We start from the raw sequence: 13,547 nt of genomic DNA, 5'->3' as shown, positions 1-13,547 counted from the left end.
ATTTACAAATAGGCCGTTAAAGTGACCCGTTCGAGTAGCACACACTGCCTTATAACAGTTAAAGACCATCTTTTAAATGATTGCTGCTTATATTGACTCAAAAGAAATTAATGCTCAAGTCTGGTCGACATAAATACGGTGAAAAATAAAATACCGTGTAAATAAATTAATGTCGGCCGTCCTGGGATTCGAACCCCTGTTGTTCAAAAGTGAAGCAGTGGTGTATTAGCCCACAGTGCTACGGGAGTATTGTCTCATACCACCCCGAAAGAGTGCTGCTTAAGCTGGGCTCGCTTAGTGAATGGTGTGAAAAAAATATATTGCAAACAGCCTAAACAGACTGAAATCCTATTACATTGGTTGTGGATGCCCCAGTGGGCAAAACATAATTATAAAACCAAATCATAGTATACAAGTTTTAGCTGGTATCAAGTAGTTTCGATGCGTGAATATTGCTGCTGATTCCTAAGTATCAAACGCAAAAAACTTTATCAAACATGACCATCGTTGTTTGATATGAACCATTCAATATCTGAAAGGAAGCCCATGCTTGTACAAATATCGGCACTCAGGCTACGCACTGTCTCCCTCAATGTGGTAAAATCTATCAGACACGTTTAAGGAACATGAGGGTTCTGATAACACACATACATGCTAATTAGCACAATTCAATAGTGCCCCAGTGGGCTAAATCAAATGAAAGAATTCTGCTGGAGTGCTGCCCTTGTGGGCAAACTGTTCAAAGGGTGGCCAATTCATCTTTTCTTCCTCAAGCATCTGTTACCTTGAAAAAAGACAGAATGTCTATTAAAATCTTCATGTCGTAACTATAGTTACTAAAGAGGTTACACAAAATTTCTAAAAACAGCAAGCAAAAACAACGACAGGTATGCATGAACAATTTGAACCAAACATGCGTTTTAATATAGATGTACTGATAACTCTTCATCCATATTCAACCCATGGGGCACCATGGTGTTGAATCTGATAATGAATTTGGATTCTAATTTTCTGAGTTCTAGCAATCTGTTGCCACCTCTTGTGTTAGGAAAAACACAATCAATGGCAGCAAATTTGATGAGATTGGCGTTACTGTTGTGTTTCTCTTGAAAATGCCGGGCTACTGGGTATGTTTTATCATTTTTATTGATGGCCCTCAAGTGTTCTAACACTCTTTTCTTTCCTGGATGGATGGTGCTTCCTATATAATACTTAGAACATGGACACTTGAGAATGTACACCACATATTCCGTATTACAGTTCAGATGTTTTTGTATAACCCATGGGGCTTCGTTATTATTGAATTTCACTGTTTTAATGCTGCTACTGTATTTACAGGCCTTGCATTGGTTACATGTGAAAAACCCTTTGATTGCATTTTCTTTTCTAGGATTGGGGATCATATTGCTGCATAATTGGTCTCTTAATGATTTGGGTTTACGAAAGGTGAGAGATGGATAATCTCCTATCCAGTCCTTCAAATCCTTATCTGTTTTGAGCACTTCCCAAAACTTTTTTAGGCTCCTCCTGACCTCCCATGCATGAGTGCTATAGGTAGTGATAAACCTTATAGTTTCTTTGGGCTTAATGGCTGCATCAGTTTCCTTAGGAAACAGCAGTTCCTGACGATTAAGAGCTTCTACTTTATTAATCGCCTTTTTCACAGTTTTGACACTGTAGCCACGTGCTAAGAAACGCTCTTGCATGATACATTTTTCATCTTCAAATTTACTGATGGTACTGCAATTTCTGCGAGCCCGCAATAGCTCCCCGAATGGTATACTTTGTATAAGGTTGTATGGATGGCAACTGTCAGCATGGAGTAGACTGTTGCCAGCCGTAGATTTTCTGAATAAGGAACTTTCTATGGTGTTGTTTTTTGTCTCAAGTTTAAGATCCAAGAATTCCATGGTATCTTTGCTAATTTGGTGTGTGAATTGGAGATTCATTTCATTGATATTAAGAATCTCTACAAATTCAATGGCTTGTGCCTCAGAGCCCCTCCACACACAAAAGATATCATCTATATAGCGTAACCAGAGGACGGCATGGTTTTTGAAAAGTTCGATGTTGTGGACCACCTGCTCCTCCCACCAGCCCAGGTACAGACCTGCAAAGCTGGGGGCGAAGCAGGTTCCCATAGCCGTCCCCTGGATCTGCCTGTAGATGTTCTTATCGAAAAGGAAAAAATTGTTGCTCAAACACATCTCAATCATTTTGAGCAACATCTCTGTATGATGTAAAAAACTTACTGGTCTGCTATGGAGAAAGTGTTTACATGTTTCTAGGCCTAAGGTTTGCGGAATACTAGTATAAAGACTGCAAACATCTAGTCCTAACATGAGGTACTCTGAGGACCATTCCATGCCAGATATCTGCTTGAGGAAGTCACTGGTGTCACGGACATAGGATGGGAGGGATTGAACCAGGGGTTGGAGAAAATAATCTACGTATTTAGAAGTGTTCTCCAAAGCACTCCCACATGAAGAGACAATGGGCCTCCCTGGTGGTCGTTGGGCGTTTTTGTGCAATTTTGGAAGCAGATATAGTACAGGTAATTTAGGGTATTTGCATGCTAAATAGGAAAATTCATCTAAGCTTATTATGCATTCATCCTTCCACTCTGTGATCTGTTTCGCCACCATTGACATAGCTTGATTGTAAATTAATCTAGTGGTTTGACAGTACCTACTGGTGTCGGATAGTTGTGAAAATCCCTCTTGTTTATACATGTCCACAGGCCAAATGACCACATTTCCCCCTTTATCACTCTGCTTGATGACAAAGTCATGATTGGATTCCAATGTATTCAAAGCTTTGAGTTGATTAGGGTTTAAGTTAGTTCTTTGATATATTTTGTGGTTTTTTAGTTTTTTTAGTTCATTGACCATCCCCTTCTCAAAGCAATTTATTGCTTCACAATTAATCTGAGGAAAAAACACAGATTTGGGTTTAAAAGGAGTTTCAGCAGTCAAATCTACAGGAAAGGTCGTATCCACTATTCCTGCCAATTCTTGAGCCACTTGGAAAGTCTCAATGTCACTTATTGGAACATCCAATTGTACACTAGATTGTTCAATGTCTTGTTTTTTGGGCTTGTTAGAAAACCATTTCTTCAATTTCAGCTTTCTTATATAATGAAATAAATCAATCCTACTTTCAGTATAATTGAATCTAGATGTGGGGCAAAATGATAAGCCTAACATTAAAACATCTAATTCAACATTACTTAGTTTATAGTTAGAAAGATTTACCACGGTTCGCGTCTTCATGTTTTCTTGGCAAACCTGCCCCTTGTTCTTGTTCCCACTGGGCTGTCTGATTGCATGGAATAATTTTGCTTTCTGCTTCCTCTTCCTCCTCTGCCACGACCTCTTGCCGGGCTGTCGCTGGTGGTCATTGTATTTGACTTGTCTATTGTCAGCAACTCGTACTCCTTTAAAAATCGGGCTTTTAATACTTCTGCTTCATTTTCTTGCACATTGTTGGTTGTTTCAGAATCACATCGCAGGATTTGCTCTGTTATTTCAGATTATCCACTGCTTGATGTCGTTGGTTCTTCCCCTCCTTCTGCTCCTTGTATTGTTTTTGTATTTTGTTTGGCTTGACTGGTCTGTTCATTTCTTAATTTCTCAAATTTCTTGCCAAAAGTCAAAATCTGGCCATTTTTATAGTCAATTTCGTCTCTTTCAAATTTGGATAATTTTTTCATTTTAATTTCTTCCTCTAATTTTCCCAATCTTTTGTTCATTTTCTCCATTTCAGTCTCAAATTCTTCTTCGCTTAGTAACTCTTTCAGCATCACAATTATTTCTTCGCTCTCTAGAGTTAATTTGGTGCTCTCCTTTTCTGCAAACTTGATTAGTAGCTTCAACATGTTCATGGAGCAAATATGGTTGTTTTCCATCCACTCCGATATCAATTCCGGATCAGGTTGTTGGAGTGTTGGGGTTATAAATATACGCAAACCCCGAGGTATACGGTTACAGTCCACGTAGTGTTGCAAAGCCGTCGCTTCCCACCACTTGGACTGCTCTTTTTTGAGCACTTTCCACAACGTGTCCCACAATTTTCTTTTGTCTTTCATCACATTGGGGGCGGGAATGATTTTCTGTCCACCCTCCTCAATGCGTGCCGTTTTGTCAAAGAGTTGCAGCGCTGCCGCCTTACGCTTGCTGTTTCTGGTGTCCGCCATTGATTTTACGGTGTAACATTCACCCGTAATTCCCGATATGCTTCTCGGGCTGCACGTCTGCTGGCGCTGTGAGTAGTGTTGTTCACTCACGCGTCTCTGCCGATTAACACGATATTCCTTCCGCCTAGATAGCAGCTCCCGTGGTGTGTCACTCCGACTCACCCGTCAGGCTCGATGCAAGAGAATACAGCTCCCTGCTTCCCTTCCTCGTAACTCGACCGGTATTCCGGGTAGACACTCCTCCTGCCGCGGTGTTTCAGGCGGTGTCCTTCGTGTGGGCAAGGGTTTTTTTTACAACATGAGCACAGAGTTTGTAGCTGTACCCAAGCCACTCGTTCGGCGGGCTCACGGCTGGGGTATATATATATATATATATATATATATATATATATATATATATATCCTACTGGCGGTCGCCAGTAGGTAGTTATAGTTAGGATTTTTTTCAATGCAAAATCTCAAAATTCTATTTGAAATAACTTTGGCGCCGGTTGACAAATCTGCCTGAAAATTTCCTCAAATTTGCCTCGCGGCGCTCCGGTCTTTCCCTGAAAGTTTGGGGGGGATTTGTCAAGCGGGGGCTGAGAAAAAAGGGGGGTACCAAAACGTGTTTTCCCCATGTTAATTTCCATAGGGCGGTCGACCTCACTTTTAGCCCGAACGGCTGAATGGATTTCCACCAAACTTGGCAAAATTGTAGGGACTGGTAGCCCGATGTGCCTTTGCTATGTCTCAAGATATGTGCTCCTGTGGATTTTGAGTAATTTAGGTTCAAAAAAACATATATATCTATAAGCGCGCACCGGGGCGCGAACCAGCGCGCTACGCGAGTTCGCGCGCGGAAACCTGATTGGCTCTCGGGTGTCTGTCAACATTCCAAACAGTCCGGAGTGTCTCTGTAGGATCGAGACACAAGAGGTGGCAAAAACAAAGGGGGAAATGACCAAAAGGGGGCAGCGGGGAAAAAAAATTATTTATTTTTTTCGATTTGTGCGGGGGGAGCGCCCGCTACGCGCACCGGGGAGCGTACCGGGGAGCGTACCATGGGGGAAAAAGAATGACAGAGTTTTTAAAAAACTTAGCCTTTTTTTATAAATTGAAGGTAGTTCTAAAAAGAACTGTTTTTTTTCTTCTTTTTGTTGTTTTATATTGTTTTAAATGCTTTTTTGAACATTTTGTACTTTTTTTGGCTTTTATGAACAATTTTATATATGTTTTTGTTATTTTTATGGGGAGAAACAAAAAACAGGGAATTGTAAACAGCTCAACTGGAGCAAAAACAAATAAGGAACATTTTTTTGTTTTTTGGGGCAATTGTGGTTGTCACCAGCATGGTTGATGAGCTTTATGCTTTGCTCACCATAGGTGATGGTCTTACCACAAAATATACAAGTAATCTTGTATTGCCCAAACTGGGGTTGTCTGTTTGGGACCATCTTCCTTGTCTCTGGTCCCGATGGAGAGGGTTGCTTTCTTTTGGAGGTGCTGGGTGAAGGTTAGGGAGGGTTTGTGGCCAGTTCTCGGACCTCTGCCGCAGCATAGTTGTTGGGATGCCTGCGCTGCATGTGGTGAATCATGGTGTTATTGCCAAATGAGTATTTTTTGTTAGGTTTCCCCCTTGAAAGTTCCATGTTACAGATTAGGCAAGTCACCTTTGGCCCATTCACCTTTTTGAGGCCACTTGGGATGGAAAAAAAACTCCCATACAATGTGTGGCTTTGGCCTATATGGGGTACTGTCTTCTGGCAGGAATGTCCTCCTCCCCTCTTCCTCCTCCTCCTCCTCTTCCTCTTCTTTATCTCCACCAGTGTGGTGTTGTGGTGGTGGTGGTGGTGGCTGAGATGCTCCTGCTGCTGCTGCTACTGAAGCCATTTTTCAGTCCAAAAAAGTACAGAGAGGTCTCTCAACAGGTCTTCTTCACTCAAAGTACAAAGTGAGAATGAGGAAAAAAGGTGGGGGCTTTCATCATTAGGAAAAGAAAACTGTCCTGAACCAATGAAAAGTGTTAATTTCAGGTCACATGACCAGGGCTTTCATCATTTGGAAACCAAAACTGTCCTGCACCAATAAAAAGTGTTATTTTTAGGTCACATGACCCGACGCGCTTACCCTACGCGCCCCCGGACGCGCCCCAGGGCGCGCCCAGGGGCACGTCACGTAAGCGCGTCGGATGCTTACGTTGCACGATCGTATGCGCTTGAGTGCTTCCGGGTGCGTTTACGCCATGCGTATCACGCGTACGCGGCTGCGCGATACGTCACGATGATGTTTTCGTTCGTGGCAAAAGCGCTAACGGGACGCTCACCGGTACGCACCCTGGAGCGCGCCGCAAGACTGCGCTTTCCGGTGCGCTCACCGGGACGCGCACCGGGAGCGCTCCAGGGCAAAAAAAAACCCATGAACAATATACATTAAAAAAATAGCTATAGAAATTTGCTATTAAAAAACTTTTGAAATTCACTGAAAAAACCAAAGGTTTCACACCAGTTATAGTTAGGAATTAGCATTTAAAAAACCTTTGAAATTCACTGACAAAACCATAGGTTTCACACCAGTTATAGTTAGGAATTAGCATTTAAAAAACCTAGTAAATTCACTGAAAAAAACATAGGTTTCACACCAGTTATAGTTAGCTGGAAATGTTACTGACATAAAACCATTGAAATTCCTACGTTATAGTTAGTTGGACTCACTATAACTTGCGCGCCTGCAATGCACTGCTGATAACGTCACATATTACATCACTCATGACATGGTCGGTGACATCACTCATGACATCACTGATAACACCATCCTTGTGACAGACTGACAGACCTCCTTTCAGTGTAATGTAACCCTTGAAATACATATTCAAAAATAGAAACTGGGGTTGGTGAAACTAACATTTTCAAAAAAATGGAGATACCCATACAAGTTACAACAACCAATTCAGTAATCCCACCATCTATATACACATCCACTCATTCAGCAACAGTTCTATATAGTCACTCATACATATATTCACTCATCATATGTAGTGATACACATATACATCCTGTTACACACTGACAGTCGTCCAAAAGTTATTCACACACATACTCACACATGCACATAAACTATATACAGCTATACACACACTAGCACATTACTTCTAAGGAAACTTACATATACTTACTCTCTTAAACAATCACTTATAGAAACACATACTTATTTAAACAGGAACTCTTTCAATCTCTCACTCTCACATATACTTACTTATATACATCAATACTCACATATACTAGATTAAAACATATGTAGTTACTCATAAAGACACTAGTGAGGCAGGCATTCAATCACTAACACACATATATACACACTCATCCACCCATTCAGTCCTGCACATATGCTGTCTTCAAAACACATACAAACAGTAGTAAGTCAGTCACCAACCCATGCAGCCACTTATACACAAAGTGAAACACTGATACATATATTTAAATATTTAAAAATTACTCACTAATATATGTATTCACTAAGATACACTTAAGAAGCCAGTTAACCAATCAATATTTTATTTAAAAAACATCCATTTACACACTTATTAAAACATTTATTCTTCCATCGACCTTTACAAATACATATATACAACATATTTATTTTTCAGAAAGACACACATTCACTGGATGGTGTCCTCAGTGATGTCACTGACCATGTCATGAGCGATGTAATATGTGACGTCATCAGCAGTGCATTGCAGGCACGCAAGTTATAGTGAGTCCACCTAACTATAACGTGGGAATTTCAATGGTTTTATGTCAGTAAAATTTCCAGCTAACTATAACTATAACTATATATATATATGTAGTAGTTATAGTTAGGGCCTAGTCTCCGTAGGAAAAGCATTTTTTTGATTTGCCAATATCTTTGGCGTTGTTTGACGGATCTTCATCAAACTAATGGGGCGGTTAGGTCAGCTGTTGTGTTGAAAGTTTGGGCAAATTTATCAATCATGGGCCTAGAAAAAGGGTGGGGTCCCCAAAAGCGTTTTCTCCATGTTAAGTTCCATAGGAAACTTTAGACACTGCTACATCCCAAACTGTTTTTTTATTTTTGTCCTCATATATCTTTAAATATGCTTTAAGTTTAAGGGTGAGAGATTTCCGCCTATCACAGGTCGCCGAATAGTTTAGGAGGGCATCCAGTCAAGTCAAGTCAAGTCATAACATTTATATAGCGCACTACATACCCAGAGGGTTTCAAGGCGCTTAGGAAGGGGAGGAGGATTATTTGTCAAATATCCACGTTTTAAGCTGCTTTCTGAAGGCTAGGTGATTCTGGTTGAGGCGAAGGTAAGCGGGGAGTGTGTTCCATGTTTTGGCAGCCAGGTATGAGAAGGATCTGCCTCCCATGGTGGTCTTGTTGATGCGAGGTACAGTGGCGAAGGCTTGGCTGGAGGAGCGAAGTTGGCGGGAGGGGGTGTAGAAGGACAGTCGGGAGTTGAGGCAATCTGGTCCGATGTCGTAGAGTGATTTGTGTGCGTGGGTAAGTAGTCGGAAAGTAATCCTTTTATTAACGGGTAGCCAGTGGAGGTCTTTAAGGTGGCCAGAGATGTGTTCGTTGCGTGGGATGTCTAATATGAGTCTGGCTGAGGCGTTTTGGATTCGTTGTAGTTTCTTCTGGAGTTTAGCGGTGGTACCTGCGTAGAGGGTGTTTCCGTAGTCCAGTCGGCTCGTGACTAGAGCGTGGGTGACTGTTTTCCTTGTTTCGGTGGGGATCCAGTGAAATGTTTTTCTGAGCATGCGAAGGATGTTAAAGCAGGAGGAGGATACGGCGCTGACTTGTCTGTTCATGGAGAGTGAAGAATCCAGGATGACGCCGAGGTTCCGTGCGTGGTCTGTCGGGATGGGTGCATTTCCGAGGGCTTCCGGCCACCAGGAGTCGTCCCATGCAGAGGGGGATTTACCTAAGATGAGGACTTCTGTTTTGTCTGAGTTCAGTTTCAGACGGCTTTGTTTCATCCATTCGGCGACTTCTTTCATTCCTTCGTGTAGGTTAGTTTTGGCGGTGCTGGGGTCCTTGGTGAGAGATAGGATCAATTGAGTGTCATCCGCGTAAGAGATGATGTTGAGGTTGTGTTGGCGGGCAATGGCCGCGAGGGGGCTCATGTATACGTTGAAGAGGGTGGGACTGAGTGAGGATCCTTGTGGAACGCCGCAGATGATTTCAGAGGCCTCGGACTTGAATGGTGGGAGGCGGACTCTCTGGGTTCTTCCGGTGAGGAACGAGGTGATCCATTCCAGTGCCTTTTCTTGGATTCCGATGTTTCTAAGGCCCGAGACTTCGGAGGAGCCTCCCTTCAGCTTTATTGTGAAAGGGCCATCCCCAGTCTTGATTTGTTGGAGGTGCTTGCGCCACTTAATCCCCAATCCTTGGGGTTTATTTATAGCATATTTTGTAATCATAGGACCAAACATAGCAAAATGTAACTACTCCCGTGCCCACCCCCCAACCCAATGGTTTGTGTATATAAAAAGAGAGAAAAAAAAAGGTTTAGTATACATATATTACAAAATATTGTTTTGCCGTGACTGGTGTAAGCCCCCACTCCATAGGGTTTCGACCTATGTCCCGGAATTCCTCTCCACCCAATTGTCCCATATTTCCCACATATTGATTTTCGTTTTCGCATTGTACCCGCTTGATCCAGTTTGGCAACCCTTTGGATAGAATGTATCCATTCGTCTTCTGTCGGGGGACATGCTCAAATCCATTTAATGCACAATTCTCTTTGTGCCAGAAGTATCTGAATAAAACAAAAAGGCTCTATGTTTTTTGGGTAGGAATCCCCCAGTTAAAACCCCTGGTAAGACCCCAAATATTATAGCCACCGATGTTAATTTAATTTCAAAACCCATTATATTTGAAACAGTCTTACCTATTCTCTGCCAAAATGAGGATATTAACGGGCAGCTCTAAAACATATGCACCTCATTTGCCTTTCCTTCTCCACATTTCGGGCCCTTCTTAATTTCTAGGCTTCCCTTTCTTTAGTTTCTGGGGTGTCCAATAAGCTTTATGTACTGTGAAGAGGTGATTTTTTTTTTTAAATGTGCAACATTGACAAATGACCATAAAAAAGACATAGATACTTGCCCGATTGTATCTAGATCTTCATACGGCAGATCCTTCTTCCAAGACTCATAGCATGTGACCTGCGTGTCTTCGCCATTCTGGACTAAGAACCAATACCATTTTGCTATTTCTTTAGACTTTGTTTTGTAGCTGCAGATTTTTGATGCAAGTCCTGAGTTACCTTGTAGCTCTTTCCCCATAAATCCGCCACACTTTCTTTGTTTGCAGAGCCCCAGACCCTGACAGGGCGGCTTTGTTCCTGCTGATGAAGCCGCCCTGTCAGGGTCTGGGGCTGTGCAAACAAAGAAACTGTGGCGGATTTATGGAGAAGAGCCTGACCCGCCTGCCACCTTTTACAAAAGAACACAGGATTGCACCCAAGAAAAATTTCAGAAAGGAGGTGGGCAAGGGATGCTTGCAGAATATTCCATTCTGCCGGCTGATGTTAATGGCATTCAAGCACGTATTCTGAGAGTGATACTGCATGAGGCAAGTCCATGTCACTGACTTATTATTTTTTAGGAAATTTTTTCTCACTTGAGTAAAAGATAATGGACTGCAATTTATTAAAACATGCAAATTATGAAAACCTATTTAGAAAGAATGCAGTTTATAGGAACAAACTTTCAATTTCTGAAAATGTGCTTATCAGAAACGGACACAGTAATTGGTGGACTGCAACCAATCTGGTAGTTCGACCTATGCTAAATAAGCATGTGACTCCTGCTTTGATGAAATGCCTACCTGTGACCAAGGCTTGTGAGAAAGCTGAAACGTTTAAGGATTATGGGCAAAGTGTTTGATGGTGGACTGCCTGCCTGTTTCTGAAGTTTGAAATAAAGTGTGTGAAGTTGCCTTTTTCATTGGAGTCATCGTATTTCTGTGTAGAAATATTGTTTGGTTTTAAAGCAGGATTCTTTGTTCCTGCTCGACGAAGCCGCCCTGTCAGGGTCTGGGGCTCTGCAAACAAAGAAACTGTGGCGGATATATATATATATATATATATATATATATATATATATATATATATATATATATATATATATATATATATATATATATATATATATATATATATATATATATATATATATATATATATATATATATATATATATATATATATATCAACATATTTCAGGTTATCAACAATATATCCACTGAAAAAAACTCAGGTTTCAGGGACATTATAGTTAGGAATTAACATTTAAAAAACCTTAGAAATTCACAGAAAAAAACAAAGGTTACAAGACGTTATATTTAGGCTGGCATTAAATTGTATTGTATGTGTGTGTGTGTGTATATATATATATATATATATATATATATCCATACTAATATAATAAAGAGAGAGCCCAAACCTTTGAGGCGGGTAATCTCAGGAACCACAGCACCAATCACAACACCCAATACAGAGTTGGAAAGAGCAGTTGCAGCAGAAGGACATAGGCTATGCAGACGCCCACCACATACATTTAAAAAGTAAAAGAACCGTGCCAGCAAAGTAGTCCCTTGTGGGCGTGTCTTCGTTGTGCTGTGGGCGTGTGCTGTGGGCGTGTGCTGGGGGCGTGACAAACGCTGGGGGGGTGTGGTACGGTCCGCCCTTCATGCCATGTCTCATATTGTGTGCTAATCCCACCCTGCTCCCTTTAAATACCCCTGCACCCCATGATCATAACCCACCCTTACTCCTTAAAATACCCAAACACCCTTAAACACTAACCCATCTTAACCCTATAAATATACCCTGCACCCCAGACCTATCCCTAAACCCTAAAAATACCCCTGTACCCCAAAACCAAAACCAAGCCCTGAACCCTAAAAATACCACTGTACCCCAAAACCCAAACCTACCCCATAACCCGAAAAATACCCCTGTACCCCAAAACTCAAACCTAGCCCTGAACCCTTAAAATACCCCTGTACCCCAAAACCCAAACCTACTCCTGAACCCTAAAATACCCCTGTACCCCAAAACCCAAACCTAGCCCTGAAGCCTTAAAATACCCCTGTACCCCCAAACCCACCCCTACCCCTGAACCCTAAAAATACCCCTGTACCCCAAAACCAGCCCTGAACCCTTAAAATACCCCTGTACCCCAAAACCCAAACCTACCCCTGAACACTAAAAATACCCTTGTACCCCAAAACCCAAACCTAGCTCTGAACCCTAAAATACCCCTGTACCCCAAAACCCAAACCTACCCCTGAACCCTAAAATACCCCTGTACCCCAAAACCCAAACCTAGCCCGGAACCCTAAAAATAACCCTGTACCCCAAAACCCAAACCTAGCCCTGAACCCTAAAAATACCCCTGTACCCCAAAACCCATACCTACTCCTAAACCCTAAAACTACCCCTGTACCCCATAACCCAAAACTATATCTGAACCCTTAAAATACCCAAACACCCCAAAACATATACCTCAGTACCCCAAAACATATACCCCTATACCCATACTTACCTTATCCAAACATTAAGAAAAACATGCTTTTACTATTCATGCATTTACAACGAATTTCGTTGTAAATGTATGCGTAGTAAAAGCATATAAAATGTAATGCCATGCGTTATAATGTCATTGCGGAGTCATGGTACTTTTGTAATGAAAGTATGCGGAGTGATGGTATGCGGAAAGAAAGTAGCGGAATAATGGGTGTTTACCCTCCCCCGGTAAGTACATTGGTGGCACGGCGGCCCACATCTCCAGCAACATATTCATATTTTTTCACCCCCCCATTTGAAAAATGCACAGGTCCCTCTCATTGATGGCCAGCACCTACATACACTTTTAGACACACCTCCCGCCACAAGTTCTAGAATTGCGAACTTTAGAGCTGGGGAGCTATGTTCGAATCTCGGCATCAGCTCAACATCCTGTGATTCCAGGCAAATCGCTTTGTCTCCCCGTGCCTACCAGAAATGAATGTGTTCTTCTGTAATGTAAATTGTGCTCATGCCATGTTGTCGAGTTTGCGCTATATAATATTGCAAGGAAAAATAAAGTAGGGAAACTCGAGTTCACACACTACTGAACGCACACTCTTAAGTGCATCAGCAGTGCACTGTGAATCGGAGCGTTTCACAGGCCTGTCACAGATAAGAAATGCTATCAAAACGAAATCCTACAAAACAATATACTACTGGCCGGCAGCAATTCATACCCGGACAACGTCGGGACAGGCTGCTATCAACAATGAAATCATAAACCAAGGACTTATATATCCCCACCCCTCAAATTGAAGACTCACTGTATCT

This window comes from Lissotriton vulgaris, chromosome 11 (assembly GCF_964263255.1).
Source record: "Lissotriton vulgaris chromosome 11, aLisVul1.2, whole genome shotgun sequence".
Taxonomy (NCBI): Eukaryota; Metazoa; Chordata; class Amphibia; order Caudata; family Salamandridae; genus Lissotriton; species Lissotriton vulgaris.
Note: the sequence above shows the minus strand (reverse complement) of the source record.